Here is a 16,625-nt window from a genome sequence, read left to right on the forward strand (position 1 = left end):
TTTGGAATTATGGGGAATCACAAATTGAAGGTTTTCTGGAACATTTAAATAATTTGGGAGGGGAATTAGTTTTTACAATTGAAAATGAAACAGAGAAAAAATTACCGTTTCTGGATATTTGGATCCATAGAAAGAATAATAAACTAGTGTTTTCAATTTACCGTAAACCAACTAATAACAACCGCTATTTGTCTTTCACATCAAATCACCCGATCCAAGTAAAAAGGGGGGTAGTTATTTCTTTAGTGGATAGAGTGTTAAATTTAGCTTCACCAGAATACATTAGTAGTGAATTAATTTTTATTAAGGATATTCTAGTAGGAAATGGATATCCCGAAAATATGATTTCTCAAATAATTGAAAAAAGGAAAAAAAAGTTACTGGAACCTGTAAAATTAGAAGAAAATGAATCAAATCAAAAACCAAATTACATAACTTTGCCTTATATCCCAAGGTTGTCACAGAAATTAAGGAAAGAATTAAAAAAACATAATATAAAAACAGCTTTTAAATCAGGACAAAATATAAGCTCATGGCTAAATAACGGAAAAGATAAAGTTCCAAGAAATATACAACAGGGGGTATACAAAATTCCATGCTCTTGTGGTAAATTTTATGTAGGTAGAACACAGCAGAATTTAAAAAATAGGCTACAGCAACACAAATATGCGATAAATTGCTCGCTAAGACAAAATAAAAAACCTGATACTTTTGAATCCGCTATAGCTGGTCACGTGTATAATTTTCCTCATCATAGTATTTTATTTGATCAGACAAAAACTATTGATAAGTCTGTAGGACTTTTACAAAGTTTCAGAGAAATTATAGAAATAAAAAAGATTATCTATGGGGGTATTAGTATCAATAGAGATGAGGGGGAATTTAAAATAAATTCAATTTATAATAGTTTAATTAAAGACCAGTCAAAAACTTCAATGAGTATTGGTTTGCATAATTGTCCTGAAACAAGTAATAACCTTGCGAACGGAGGTCAAAGCATGGTCAATGCTGTAAGAAGTCAACGGACGGCAGCTAAAATAGCAAATGAAAAAATCCATTCAATTTATAATTCATAATTGTGTTTCATTAACCTGTAAGATTTTGATTGGATTTGGGGGTTGGGTGACCTCTTTTTGTGTATTGTTACAAGTATTTATATTTTTCATTTTTGATAGATCCCCATTTATACAGCGATTGTGGCAGAGGAAAGTGCCAATAGAAACAATTATTGCAGTTTTTTTCTAAAGTTACAGTCAAGTGCGGGAGTGTTTGTTTTAAAAATGTGAGTTCTTGTTTCTTTTATGTTTGATTGTTTATATTTTTAGTTTGGTTTAGTTGTCGTGGCATTTTTTAAAATGTCTTAAAAATAGTCTTAAATTGTTGTAATTTTCTCCCTTTTTGTTTTTTTTCCCGTTGAGAAAGGCTCCCGGAGGTGGGGCCGAAATATTCGGAGTATTTTTATTTTTTGTTAGTTAAAGTGTAGTTTTTATTTTATTTTGTTGTCACTGCTTTATTTTAAAAAAATTAAACCCGTTTTTTCTTCAATTATTTGTTTTGTATGAAAGGGGCTGTTCCCTCCTCAGCCTCGCGCTCTTTACGTTAAAGTTATTTACTGTTTTACAAAGTAGAATCAAACAGTTCGTGGTAACGAACTGTAGTAAGGAGCGACCCGGCTCAATAGTAACCAAAACTAACTAAAATGGAATTTTGATACCAATAATTACATCAAAAGAATCGCATTTTAATGCTGATTTTAAACATATAAGTTTCATCAAGATCAGTTATACTCATCAAAAGTTAGGAGCCTGAGAAAATTGGCCTCATTTTAGAAAAATAGGTTGAAACACCCCTTAAAAGTCATACAATCTTAACGATCACACCATTTCAAACAATAAATCACACCATTAGATTCAGCGTATCAGACAACCGTATTGAAGAAGTTTCAAGCTTCTATCTACAAAAATGTGTAATTTCGCGTTTTTTGCCAGAAGACAGATCACGGATGCGTGTATATTTCTTTTTTTTCCCCAGGGGTGATCGTATCGACTGAGTGGTCCTAGAATGTCACAGGAGGGCTCATTCTAACGGAAAATAAAAGTTCTAGTGCCCTTTTAAAGTGACCAAAAAAATTGGAAGGCACCTAGGACCCCTCCCACGCTCATTTTTTCTTAAAAATCACTGGATCAAAATTTTGAGATAGCCAATTTATTCACCATAGTCGAAATACCTAATAACTATGTCTTTAGGGACGACTTACTTCCCTACAGTCCCCGTGGGAGGGGCTGCAAGTTACAAACTTTGACCTGTGTTTACATATAGTAATGGTTACTGGGAAGTGTACAGACGTTTTCAGGGGGATTTTTTGGTTTAGGGGGGGATAGTTGAGGGGGGGGGGGTTTCGTTGGAGGATATTTCCATGGAAAACTTCTCATGGGGGAAGAGAATTTCAATGAAGGTGGTGCAGGACTTTCTAGCATTATTTAAAAAAACAATAAAAAAATAAATATGAAAAGTTTTTTCTACTGAAAGTAAGTAGCAGCATTAAAACTTAAAACGAACAAATATTATTGCGCATATGAGAGGTTTACCTCCTCGTTATGCCCCACTCTTTACGCTAAAGTATTTCTTAGTAATTTCAACTATTTATTCTACGGCGAACTATTTATTTTGTGATTCATAGGACATTCTTAAGAATTTGGGACAAAATTTAAGCTTTAGTGTAAAGAGCGAGGTGTCGACGAGGGCTGAACACCCTCATATACGCAATAAAAACATACAAACATAGAAGTTCGTTACGTAAGTTAATTCGCAAGTTACCTATATTTTTTACCAATGAAAACGTTTGTAAAAAAAATAAAAAGTTCTAGCTGCTTTTTTAAGTAATAAAAAAATTGGATGGCAACTAGGCCGCCTCCCTCGCTCCTTTTTTCTCAAAATCTTCCGATTAATTGCAATTAATTAATATGCAAATTTCGTTTTAATTATTTATGTGCGGATATACAAGATCAAAACATGCATTAATTCAAAAACGTCCAGAAATTAAATAAAAAAAAACGAGTTTTTTTAAATGAAAGTAAGGAGCAACATTAAAACTTAAAACGAACAAAAATTACTCCGTATATTAAAGGGGCTTTTCCTCCTCAACGCCCCGCTCTTTACGCTAAAGTTTCTTACTGTTTTAAAAATAGAGTTAAGAAAAAGAGTCAAACTTTAGCGTAAAGAGCGAGGTGTTGAGGAGGAAAAGCCCCTTTCATATACAGAGTAATTTCTGTCCGTTTTAAGTTTTAATGTTATTCCTTACTTTCATTTAAAAAAACTTGTTTTTTTTATTTAATTTACATATAGTAATGGTTATTGGGAAGTGTACAGACACTTTTGATTTTTTTGGTTGAGGGGGGAGAGTTGAGGGGAGGGGGGTTACGTTAGAGGATATTTCCATGGAGAAACTTCTCATAGGGGAAGAGAATTTCAATGAAGAGGGCACAGGAATTTCAAGCATTATTTGAATAATAATATTTTAGTATTATTCGAAAAATAGCATTATTTTGTTTATGTACTTAAGCTTTCGCTTACCATAAATTTACTTGCATAGTTTAAAGATTTCAGACGGCTGATTTCCCCTTTTTCTAGCCAAATAATTGAAAAGGAAATGAATATCTTTTATTTTTAATCATTTTCAAATACAGAAGTATTCAGAACCTAACTTAAAATGTACAATAATATTTAAAACAATCATATCCAAATTTCCACCACTAATACCATTGCATATTTTTTTCTGTTCAAAAAATTGTAATTATTAAAAATATCTGCAAAAACTCCAAGTTTGGATCTCACTAATTTCTATTAATTGCTAAATATATAATAGAAAGAAGCGTTTGGTTGAACATATGCTTAATTGAATGACAATGTCTTGAGTACATGCACCATAATACACCCCATAACCCGAGTCTGTCCTGGTGTTGAAGTTTCCATTGCAGCCATTTAGCTTGATTTTTTTTTGGAAATCAAATGTTGACAAGCATACATACATCTATAAAACAAAACTATAAATTTAAATCTGTATCACGTCTACTTAATGTAATCAATATACTATAAAACGCAATACTTATTTGGAAATTTCATCAATATATTTGAGGTATTTTTGAAGTAGTAACTTTAAGCCTTGGAACTTTGGAGCAATAGTGAGATTGTCTAGTAGGGATGCAACATTTTGTCTAGAAAATTGTTGCACATCCATATGTGCAACAATTTTTACATACATTTCTAGAAAATCTATCATTCTAGAAAAACAATTCTATCATTTCTAGAAAAACAATTGAGTGATTTTTGAAGTAGTAGCTTGATCCATTGGAACTTTGGAGAAATAGTAAGATTTTCTAGTAGGGATTCAATTTCTCCAAAAGAAAATTGTTGCATATCTATCATTCCTACAATTTCCAAAACCACAACTGATCTTTTTTCAGAGTCTTTGGATAGCCAACTGTAAAGTGTCTTCAAAAAACCTTGATATCTGCTAAATCGGCTGTTTTTCAAAGCAGCGCAGCAACATTTAGCAAATTCTATAAAATCAGGAGCATTAAAATTGGTAACAAATTCGGGAGCTGCTTTCCCTTCCGCAATCATAAGAGCCATCTCTTTTATAACAATTTTTTTGTCAAATTGATTTCCATAAGTGAAAAAAATTATTTCTAGAATTGTTAAATCTTGTTTGGTAAAATAACTTTCGAATAAATATTTAGTAATTTTCTCATTAATACCAAGAAAGTTGTATTTTTCCACAATACATACAAATGCATCTCGAAACCAGACGATTGTTTCGAAACCAGAAACTGTTCCTTCTTTATAGGAATCCATAATAGTATTCATGGTTTCAAAGTGCACATCATTGGCTACAACAACATTTGTTCGTTTTTCGAGCATATCTGCCTCTAGCATGGCCTTGAAGACATCAATAACAGCCGTTAAAAGGGATTTCTTGACTTCAACGTCACCACCATCACATTGAATAGTTATCATAGGACTTTCTTCCATATTCAGGTTGGTTAGAATTTGTGTAAGGCCAGAAACTCGATTCATCTCTGAAACATAATAAATTAAATATGGCGAATCCCCCCCTCCCGAAAGGATCGTTGGGAGGGGGGGATTCGCTTGAAAATGAATACGCACTAAGTAAAAGAAAAATTTGAAAAAAAAACTGCAAATTGTTCAAATTTGTCAAGTTTTGACAAGTATATCCTTGGCCCTTTTGGTTTTGCATACAAGATGTCCCTGATCATACTCTAACCTGTGGTTTTGATTCCACAAATTTTCCTTTCTAAAGTTCAAATGTTATTTAGGTGCAATTAACCCCTTCCCTCCTATTTCTTCCTAGACACCCCCCCCCTATAATTAGGTCAACATATTCACAAAACCATTTCTTAAATAATGAATAGAGGGTCCAAAAAATGTCCAATCTCAAAGAACATTGATATCGCTTCCCGGCGATAAGGACTAATTTCCTAAATTTTCTCTCTCTTATGCGTAATTTTGGAATAAGGGAGCTAAAACCTAGTCAAATACAAAAATGACCCCAGTCTTAACAACGGTTTAAAAAAAACGGCTAGCGCCTGACTCAGTCTAGACTGGAGAATGATTTGCTACAAAAAAACGTGACTCGGAGCAAAAACAACAAATTCCGATGATTAGGAATAAAACACAATAACTTTGATGACTGGATGCAAAAGCGAGGGTTCTTACTAAGTGAAAACAAAAGCAAGCCGAGTTGTGTTCAATTCAAAGCAAGCTAAGCAGAAACTCTACCCTAAAAAGAGCTTAGATCTGGCTAGTTATATCAGCGGCCTATTCTTTACTCGATGTAAAAATAAGTTCTGGACTGACTCGTAGTAAAATCGAGTTAATTCCTTAGCCAGTGTATGAACAAAGTATGCTCAAGCCATGGATTGACTAGTTACAAAACTGAGGCAGATCCCGACTTAAAACAGCAAAAAACTAGTCATGAAATCATTCGCCCTTAAAACAAATATAAATTCATATAGTATGATAAATAGATGGATACTAAAACAGAAAGATATTAAATACTGTATAATTTTAGAAGGATTATTAAGGGGAACATTATTCAAATAAATATGCTGGAATGTACATTTGTTTGATTATGTTTGGCTTTCGGTTGGGCTGAAGTCATACTTACCCCCATCACGTTACATTATTGAATCTAGACGATAGTTGATCTACAATTCCATTTTAAATATACAATAAAGTATTATATTTAGTTTTAACTAGTTTTCTTAGTTTAATTAAATAAAAAACAAGTTTTTTCCTCTGAAAGTAAGGAGCAACATTAAAACTTCAAACGAACCGAAAATATTAAGTATAAGAAGGGGATTGCCTCCTCCTCAACAGCTCGCGCTTGACGCTAATGGTTTTTAGTACTTTCGAAATAGCTTCTTGTTGTTCCAAATAAATGACCCGTTCTTAAGGAATTGGGACACTAATTCAAATTTTAGCATAAAGAGCAAGGTGTTAAGGAGGAGGTAACCTGCTTCATATACGTTATAATTCCTATTCGTTTTAAGTTTTAATGTTTCTTTTTACTTTCAGTTGAAAAAAATTGTTTTTCTTATTTAATTTCTGGTCGTTTTTATGGCACTTGGTATTAACCAAGTGACAGAGCAATCGCAAATTCTGTCGGTCTGTAAGTCCCGGTTTTGCTACTTTAGGCACTTCCAGTTAAGCTAGGACGATGGAATTTGGCAGGCGTATCAGGTACCGGACTAGATTAAATCAGAAATAGTCATTTTCCCGATTTAACCATCTGGGGGGGGGTGCCCGTTAATTCGGAAAAAATAGAAAAATTGAAGTATTTTTAACTTACCGTGTTGATCAGATCTTAATGAAATTTGATATTTGGAAAGATATCGTGTTTCAGAGCTGTTATTTTAAATCCGACCGGATCTGGTGCCATTGGGAGGGAGTTAGGAGGGGAGAAACCTAAAATCTTGGAAAACACTTAAGAGTGGAGGGACCGGGATGAAACTTGGCGAAAAAATAAGCACAAGTCCTAGATACATGATTGACATAACCGGAACGGATCCACTCTCTTTGGGGTAGTTGGGGGGGGGGGGGGGGTAATTCTGAACAATTAGAAAAAATGAGGCATTTTTAACTTACGAACGGGTGATCGGATCTCAATGAAACTTGATATTTAGAAGGATATCGTATCTCAGAGCTCTTATTTTAAATCCCAACTTGACCTGGTGACATTGGGGGGGGGGAGTTGGGAGGGGGAAACCTAAAATCATGGAAAACACTTAGAGTGGAGGGATCGGGATGAAACTTCGTGGGAAAAATAAGCACAAGTCCTAGATATATGATTGACATAACTGGAACGGGTCCACTCTCTTTGAGGAAGTTGGGGGGGGGGGGTGTTAATTCTGAAAAATTGGAAAAAATGAGGTACTTTTAAGTTACGAATGGGTGATCGGATCTCAATGAAATTTCATATGTAGAAGGATATCGTGTCTCAAAGCTCTTATTTTAAATCTCGAACGGATCTGGTGACATTGGGGGGAGTTTGGGGTGGGGGAACCTAAAATCATGGAAAACGCTTAGATTGGAGGGATCGGGATGAAAATTGGTGGGAAAAATAAGTAGAAATCTTAAATACCTTATTTACATAATTGGAACGGATCTGATCTATTGGGGGGGAGTTGGGGGGAGGATTAATTCTGAAAAATTGGAAAAAATGGGGTATTTTTAACTAACGAAGGAGTAATCAGATCTTCATGAAACTTCATATTTATAAGGACCTCGTAACTCAGATCTCTTATTTTAAATCTCAACCGCATCCAGCGTCATTGAGGGGGGGGCGGCTGGGGGGGGACCAGAAATCTTAGAAAATACTTAAAGTGGAGAGATCAGGATGAAAATGGATGGGAAGAATCAAAACCTGTCTAATATACGTGAATGATATAGCCGGACCGGATCAGCTCTCTTTGGTGGAGTTGAGGGGGGGGGGGCGTAATTTTGAAAATTGAGGCATTTGTAACTTACGAAAGGGTGACCAGATCTTAATGAAATTTGATATTTAGAAGGATCTTTTGCTTTATAGCTCTAATTTTAAATTCCAACCAGATCCTGTGACATTGGGGGGAGTTGGAGGGGGAAACTGGAATTCTTGGAAAACGTGAAAATTGGGGTATTTTTATCTTACGAAAAGGTGATTGGATCTTAATGAAATTTTATATTTAGAAGGAATTCATTTCTCAGAGCTCTTATTTCAAATCCTGACCAGATCTTTTGACATTGGGGGAGTTGGGGGGGGGGATCTTGGAAAACACTTGGAGTGGAGGAATCGGGATGAAGCTTGGTGGATAGAATAAGCAAATGTCCTTGATACGTGATTGACGTAACCGTACTGGATTCGCTCTCTTTGGGGGTTGGGGGGAGGGGTTCAGTGATTACGCGATTTTGGTGTTTCTGGGCGTGCTAGGACGATGAAAATTGGTAGGCTTGTCAGGGAGCCGCACAAATTGACTTGATAAAGTCGTTTTCCCAGATTCGACCATCTGGGGGGCTAAAGGGAGAAGAAAAAATTAGAAAGAATTAGGTATTTATAACTTACGAGTGGGTAATCGGATCTTAATGAATTTTGATATTTAGAAGGACATCGTGACTCAGAGCTCTTATTTTAAATCCTGACCGGCATTAGGCCTCTGACTTTCCTTTTAAATCAATCTGTTGATTCATAGAATTTTGTTAGAGCTCATACCGTATGAGCTCTTGGGTCGTAGCTCTTCTTGCCTCGTCACAAGTGCCATATGAGCTCTTAGCTCTTGTTTAATAATCCAAGAAAACTGACCCCACCTACACGGAGAAATACCCTCCCCATGGGTATATCCTCTAGACAATTCAATTCCGGTGAAAATTTATCTAGGACAATAATTCTTAACAGCTCCACTCGTAAAATTAAGACGGAAAAGAGAAAGAAATGTAAAAAGTTTTGATTAGGAATACTGGCAAATTTCCCCAGTGTATAATTTCTTTTGACGAGTTCACCTCCTGGTACTTCTCTACCCATGGAAAGTTTTCTTTGAAGAAACCCCAAGTAGAAAATTCGTCTTCCCACCCATAAGCAATGAGCAATTTTTATAACATAAGGACCTTTCCCCTGGGACTGTGGGGGGGGGGGGGGTTCATGTTATCTCCAACGACACGGTTATTGGAACTTTCATGAACATCTATGATAAACAAAATGGCAATCTCAAAATTTCAATTAGACGAGTTTAGGGGGAAAAGGTGTGAGAGTGCCTTCCAATATTTTTGGTCACTTCAGTCACTAGAACTTTTACTTTCAGTTAGAATGAGTCCTCTCACAATATTCTAGGGCCACTGAGTCGACATGATCACTCAAGGAAAAAGCAAATACAACACGCCTCCGTGATCTTTCTTCTGGCAAAATTTACAAAATCCACATTTTTTTAGATAGAAAGTTCAAACCTCTACAGTAGGGTCTTCTAATACGCTAAATCTGACGGTGTGATTCTCATTAAGATTCTATTACTTTCAGGGAGTGTTTTCCAGGTTTTTGGAAAATAAGGCATATTTTCTCAGGCTCCTAACCTTTGATGGTAAGACTAAACTTAATGAAACTTATAGATTGAAATCAGCATGAAAATTCGATTCTTTTAATATACCTATTGGGATCAAAATTCCGTTTTTTAGAGTTTCGGTTACTATTGAACCGGGTCACTCCTTACAGCTCGTTAAAACAAACTGTGATATATTTACAGCTCATTCATTAAAAGAGTTCTGAATTGTTGAAAAGAACAAAGCAAAAAACAGGAATTTGTTCTAGATGCATCTTCCATCTAAGACCTTAATTGAGGTGTCTCCATGACCAGCAAATTTTAGCAGGTCGTTAAGGAAAGACATGGGAATTACACAAAAAAAATGAATAAGAATTCCCCTTATACAGGTGTCCCAAATTTGCCCTTGACGGCAGAAATAAGGGAGAAACCGATTTTTGTGTTTATAAATATTTCCGAGTTTAAATTGTCGTTAATTATCAAATAAAGCATGCGGACTCCAAATCTGAATTCAGGTATCCATTTCTCGATACCTTTATGCCCATTTCCACCCTCAAAAGGCGGGGAGGGGAATTAAGACTCGAAATTAAGAAGTTGTCGTTTTTGGTAATTTTATTCAAAATTAATGATAACGAATTTAAAAATTTGATTTTACGTAGTCAAGTACCTCATCTTACCTAAAACAGTTGTAAAAATTAACCTTAATGAAAGTTATTTTAGTTATTTTTGGTCAGTTCACCATTTCCTATCAACCTAGTTATGGCCCCATAGGATATGAGTCTCAAACAGTTTCATTTTAAACCAGTATTCTAGAATACCCTCCAGTTTGTGGTTTCCATTCCCCTGTGCAATTCTTTAGCTGATCTAATCACTGGAGCCATCTATCATAGTGCTTGCTTCATGACTGGGTTCAAGGCTATATGAATAGGTTTGTGTCGTTTTATTTACTTCCAAACAAAAGGCAAAAGAGTAAATTGGGATCCGTGAGCGTTGAGTAGAAAAATTTTGCGTGATATTGTTTAGGGTTATGCTTCCAATTTTGTAAAAGAGCGGATAATCATTTCTGATGTTCAATGATTATTCTACACTTATGCCTGCTAACGAGCACACTAGTCAAGCTGGAAAAATTCTAGTCATTACCTTTGATCAACCACTTTACTGGAAGGCAAAGCGTATCGTTGATGCAGAGCCTGTTACAATTGCTTTAAGAAATATTGTTGTTGTTCTAAATGGATTTTCCACCCGGGTTAGTTTCCTAAGAGCTTTTGACTTCCTTATGGCTGACTTAAGACTTTTTTTAATCAAAAGTCAAGTACAAGTGCCTAACAGTGGGTGAAGTATGTTACATGGCAAATCTGTGTCTCGTGCTCTGCGAGGCCATGGTCTGTTGGAGATAGCCTTTTATGCAAACCTTTTATCATTAAAACTTAATAGCAGAGTTTTGATGGCGATAAACTGCTACCAGAGCCACTTGAAAAAGTAAAAAAGGCTTACGACTCACTCCTTGAGGAAGAAACTATTGACAAAGCACAAGTATTGGAAGCAGAGCTTTACTATGAAATACTTCATACTGTAAAAGAACGATTATCCGAGTCCAGAACTGCCCGTTTTTGGTTTTGGTATCTGGATCTGCTTGAAATGTTGGGATAGAGTCTGAGAGGTGAAAAAATCGGCAATTTTGAGCTTTATCTACTGTATTTGTTAGAAATGCTTATTTACTTTGCTGCATCCTGTCTTAATCTTCACACGAAGTCAGCTTGAATGTTCGTGTAGTCAATTTTTTATTCGAAGGAAGTCAACCCAGAGCAGTATAGAATGTTAAAGGAATACCTGTTCGTCCAGAGAACTACTGGGTCGCACTTTCTCCTGATTTGGTGATAAAACAAATGTTAATGAGAAGCATGAAAACGAGTGGTGGTCTGGCGAGAGGTAGAGTCACGACTAAGTTGCAACAGACAATTAGACATGTGCTATGCCTATTTTAGTACTTGTTAAAGAACGCATGCAGATCCTCACTGGCCTTGCAGAATTGAATGTTGAAAATCACGCAGAAGTGATATTGTTGAGGAAAAATAGAGATATGATGGATATAGAAAAAAACAATTCAGTACATTCCCTAGAATCCCTCAAGCAAGAATCACAACTACTGAAAGTGGTTATTGGTGTTCACACTTCATCATATGTAAATGTGCACGATACAAAATCAGTGGGAGAAAAGATTTTGAAGGACATGAAAGCAAAAGAAATTGACAAATACGTTTTCAGGAGAAAGGAAAAACTGTAACTATGGCTGAAAAATAATCTCTGGTGATAGGTAGCAAGAATGAAGCAAGAATGTAGCAAGGAAATTGTCCAACTAGCTCTAACCCTCAAACGTCTAGCCATAGTAGCTAGTACCAGTGGCTGACTTGAACGAGGTTCAGGCGTTCGAGCTCAGTAATTTTCCACCATTTTTCTTTAGTTCACCTCTGATGTTTAAGAGATTATGCTCTTATACTCGGATTATACTCTGAGGTATAAGACACCTCAACACTTATTAAAAGGCTGAACGAAGTACCTGTACAAGAATTGAAAAAATAAATTTCGAATGGAAAGAAAAAGCAAAACAGTGTCGTTTCTTTTTGTAATTTTTTTAAAAGAAAAAAAAGGTAAAGGTAAAGGATACGGCATTAGACTTTACAGTCCCTACCGGCGGTGCTGATCTCCGTTTCTTGGCCCTTCAGCCAGGAAGTACAGTGGGGGGTTGGGGGCCAGCCATCCTGTGCTTTCGCACACCCTTCCTGTTTACCTTCCCCAGATTTCTCCAGGTACCCATTTAGAGATGGGTCGACTCTGGCTAAGCTTACAGAGTCACGCCACTGACCCCCGTCCCAACTGAAGAATTGGGTACACTGGGATTCGAACCCACGTCCTCTCAGACAAGGGATCCCGAATCCAGCGCACCAATTGATCATTAATTCTTTGTTAAAAGAAAAAATTAGTAGGGCTTAAGGTAAAATTCTAGTTAATTGACTTCTTGCTATCTCAGAAAGGGTTTAGGTTAGGAAAAAGAAACTTTCAGGGATGAATCTACAGACTAAAGTATGTCCTGGAAAGGTATTTTGAAGCAACTACCTCTACTCCTTCTTCCTCTAGAGGGCCCTGACCTTTGATGATCTTTAAAAATATGTGTGTTATAAAAGTGAAACTTTGCAAAATAGATTGTCTGCCTAATTGAAGTACAAAAAAATTATTTTCAGCTTCATAACTTTGCTCAATTCAATTTTGTAAGGTATTAAAGACATGAAAATACATTTTCTAAATTTCGAGAAAATGCATTGACTCAAATAACAGGAATTACATTATCAGAACTAAAGGCAGAGAAAAAGCAACTAGTAACTGAAATTTAAGTTAGAATGTTGTTTTGTCAAAATTTCAATAGGTACAGACCTGTCATGTAGGCAAATTTCAGGGCCTTCTAGAGGGAAAAGGAGTGGTGGTGGGTACTTTAAAATACCTTCCCGGGACATACTTTAGCCTGTAGACCCATCCCTGAAACTTTCATTTTCCTAACCTAAACCCTTTCCGATATAGCAAGAAGTCAATTAACTAGAATTCTACCAGACTTAAGAAAGTAGCTCAAGGTGAGTAGCTTCGACACAAAGGTTAGAGAGAGGTTTGCACATCTACATGCTTGTAGAAAATTTTTCTTGACTCAACAGAAATATGCCCTTAGGGTTAGGAGTTATTCGGCCTGTCCCTACATAGAAAAGCCACTCATTACTTAGAAATGAATCGAAATTTTAAAGAAATATTGCTTCTTGTGTAGGTACGATAAATGGTATTATAAACAAAGTTTGTTTTCTTTTAGAAATTTTGGGAAGAAGTACCTGAATTCTCCTACAGAACTGTTTTCATTTGTCTTTCTTCCTCTTTGGATGCACAATCTTAGGTATGGAGAGAATATAATGGTGGAATTATCAAATAGATAATTTGAACAAGCATAACAGTAAGTATTTTTTCTTTTAATATACAACTTTGAGTGGTTTCAGAGCCACAAGCCTACACTTTTCCAACTATTAAGCGGCAAGGGGATGGGGTTTGGGGTGTTAACATTTTTACCTATTCTATTACTATAAGGCTCGTTTTTCAGTTTTCTGTCATTTTCGCAAGCATTGAGAAAATTGACTCCAACTTTCACCCCTTCCCTCCATAAGACTTGCACAAAATTACGCCATTTGTTTGGGTTCCTGTTATTTGAGTAGAATTCTGAGCCATAGCAATGTTTTGTTTTTTTTCAAAATTTAGGAAATGTATCCTCTTATCTTTAAAACCTTATAAGTTGGAATTGGCAAAGCTGTGAAGCTGAAAACGATTTTATTGTACTTCATTCAAGCAGAAGTCAGGACCTTAAAGAGAGGGAAGAAGTGGAGGTAGGTACTTCAAAATACCTTCCCGGGACATAATTTAGCCTGTAGATTCAATCCCTGAAAGTTACATTTTCCTGACCTAACCCCTTTCCAAAATAGCAAGAAGTCACTAAACTAGAAATATACCAAATTTTTTTCTAAAGTGTTATATTTTTATCATTTTCTGTCATATTTCATTAGGAATGAGCGTCAAGGAAATAGGTTCTACTTAGACGAAGAATTAGAGGTTGGCACCAAATCATACATCTATATCTATACCCTTTTTCATTCTGATATTTAAATTCACTGTTAACTTAAATTTACGCTATATATTTATGTTTTAGGCTATATTTGAACAACGGAGAGGGAGAGATTGGTGGTGATATATCGTGAAACTACAGTCAAAATGTATCAACTAGAATTATTTTATCGTTTTCTTAACATGCTTCCTTCTCAATAGCCCCTAATTTGGACGTTTAGTGAAACGACCAATTACGCCCTATTTTAGTTTTATTTATAAAGCTGTTTTTCACCCGAAATAAAAAAGCCATTTCGAATTAAAACGGAATTCACTTACTTCGTTCCTTGCGCTTCAAACTCGGCTCACTTGACTGTCTAACAAATACAATTCGACTATCAGAATTGGTTATGTGAAAGATGTTTCAAAACCTAACGGAACCCGCAACCAGTCAAAAATTGAATGGAATCCTCCCCTCATCCCTGGGGACTTCATAGGCTTTCTCAGGAATAATAATCATATTTACTCACTATAAACAAAGCTTATCTACAAAACCCAGATTGTTGTGTCACATTTCATATTTACTGCATGGGTAGCACTGATCTGTCTCCGTGTTTTGTTTTTTTTTTTTTCTTTTTTTTTTACCAGGGCTAGCTGTTTACCAGGACATCATACAGACAGGGTTACCACCCCTAGTGATTTATCACTATTTCTAGTGATTTTTTAATTGCCAAGTGATTTTCTTCTGGCTGTTGATATATGGCAATTTTTGTTCTAAAAATGGCGACTTTTTTCTAAATCAAATGATTTCGTAAACCGTTCAATCACTTGAAAAAAAAATTCAATCACTTCGTAGGAACCTACTCTAAGTAAGGTGCGATTCGGTTCACTATGTTAAAGAATTGGAGTTTTATGCTGATTTCGAATATATGTTTTATTAAGTTTAATCTTACGCATCAAAGGTTACGGTCCTAAGAAAACTTACCTGATATTTGAAAAAGGAGAAATACCCCAAAAAAGTCATTTTTGCCAAAAGAAAGATCACGAATGCGTTTTTATTCGTTTGTTATATTGTTGTTGTTTTTTTCAAGGATGATTGTATCCACCTAGAGATGCCAGAATATGTTTAAGGGCTCATTCAAACGGAAATTAAAAGTTCTAGTGCTTTTGTTCAGTGACCATACAAATTGGAGAACAACTAAGCCCCCTCCAACGCCCCTTTTTCACAAAATGGTCCTATCAAAATTTTGAGATAGCCATTTCGTTCAGCATAGTTGAAAGGCTGAATAACTTTCCTTAGGGATATCATTACCCTTCCGCAGCCCCTTGGGAAGGGTTGCAAAATTTTCATACTATTTTTAATTTTGAAGTATGCATACATTTTTCGGTGGAGTGGGTGGAATTATCTGCTGGTGGAATTTTCCACGGGAATAAACTTCCATGGGGAGGGAAGTTTTCAAGAAGAATTTTTCAGAAGAAATTCTACGCCGGGGGAATTTGCCAGAATTCCTATACGAAATTTTTCTTATGCTTTGTTTTTTCATTACCGACTCAATATTACGCTTGGAGATGCTAAGGGTAATTGTCTGGGATGAATTTTTACCAGGATTGACTTTTCTAGAGAATAAACCCTTGGGAAAAGGGATTTTCCTTGGAAGAGTAGCCAGATTGAAAATACTATCAGAAATTAAATAAAAAATTAGGGTTTCTTAAACTGAAAGTAAGGAGTATCATTAAAATTTTAAACGAATAGAAATTATTACATATACAAGGGGGATACCCCTCCAAAACACCTCTCTTTACGCTGAAGTTCGAAATTTTTACTAAATCTTTTTGAACGACTCCTGAGACACTGTTTGCTTAATTAAAACAATAAGAAACTTTTTTTTAAGTATGAAAAAGCGTTGGACGAAATTTCCCCGGAGGAGTTCTCGATAAGGGGGAGCAATATATTTCACAGAGGGTGAGCCAGATTTACCGGCATTATTTTAAAAACGCACAAAATTATTCAATATATGAAAGGGATATCCCCTCCTCAATGCCTTACTCTTTATGCTAAAGTTTGACTCTTTATTAAAACTAAAGCAAGGGGATCGTTTAATTAGAATAGTAAGCTTTTTTAAAAAGCTAAGGGCTTTAGCATAAAGAACAGCGTATTGGGAGGGGGCAACCACTCACGTACGGAATAAATCTGCTAAAATTAATATGCAAATTTCGTTTTAAAAACGTTCAGAAATTAAATTTAAAAAAATTATTTTTAACTGAAAGTAAGAGCAGACATTAAAACTTAAAAGAAACAGAAATTATTCGCTAAAGTTTTTTATTGTTTAAAAAGTAGAGTGGCGAGAAAGAATCGAACTTTAGCGCAAGGAGCGGGGTGTCGAGGAGGAAAAGCCCCTTTCATATACGGAGTAA

The 16,625-nt window shown here is 35.6% G+C and overlaps 2 long non-coding RNA genes across 3 annotated transcripts in view; one reads left to right on the forward strand and one right to left on the reverse strand.

Annotated features, from left to right (window-relative positions):
• Positions 1–798: 798 nt before the first annotated feature.
• Positions 799–16,625, forward strand: part of LOC136030500 (uncharacterized) — a 54,596-nt gene continuing 38,769 nt past the window's right edge. Inside the window, exons 1-2 of the long non-coding RNA XR_010618302.1 lie at positions 799–1,282; positions 13,435–13,572. This is a non-coding gene — a long non-coding RNA (uncharacterized LOC136030500). The remainder of the gene's footprint in view (positions 1,283–13,434; positions 13,573–16,625) is intronic.
• LOC136030499 (uncharacterized) overlaps positions 3,639–16,625 on the reverse strand; it is a 105,991-nt gene continuing 93,004 nt past the window's right edge. For both annotated transcript variants that reach the window (XR_010618299.1, XR_010618301.1), the window contains one exon: positions 3,639–5,078. This is a non-coding gene — a long non-coding RNA (uncharacterized LOC136030499). The remainder of the gene's footprint in view (positions 5,079–16,625) is intronic.

This window comes from Artemia franciscana, chromosome 8, assembly GCF_032884065.1.
Source record: "Artemia franciscana chromosome 8, ASM3288406v1, whole genome shotgun sequence".
Classification (NCBI taxonomy): domain Eukaryota; kingdom Metazoa; phylum Arthropoda; class Branchiopoda; order Anostraca; family Artemiidae; genus Artemia; species Artemia franciscana.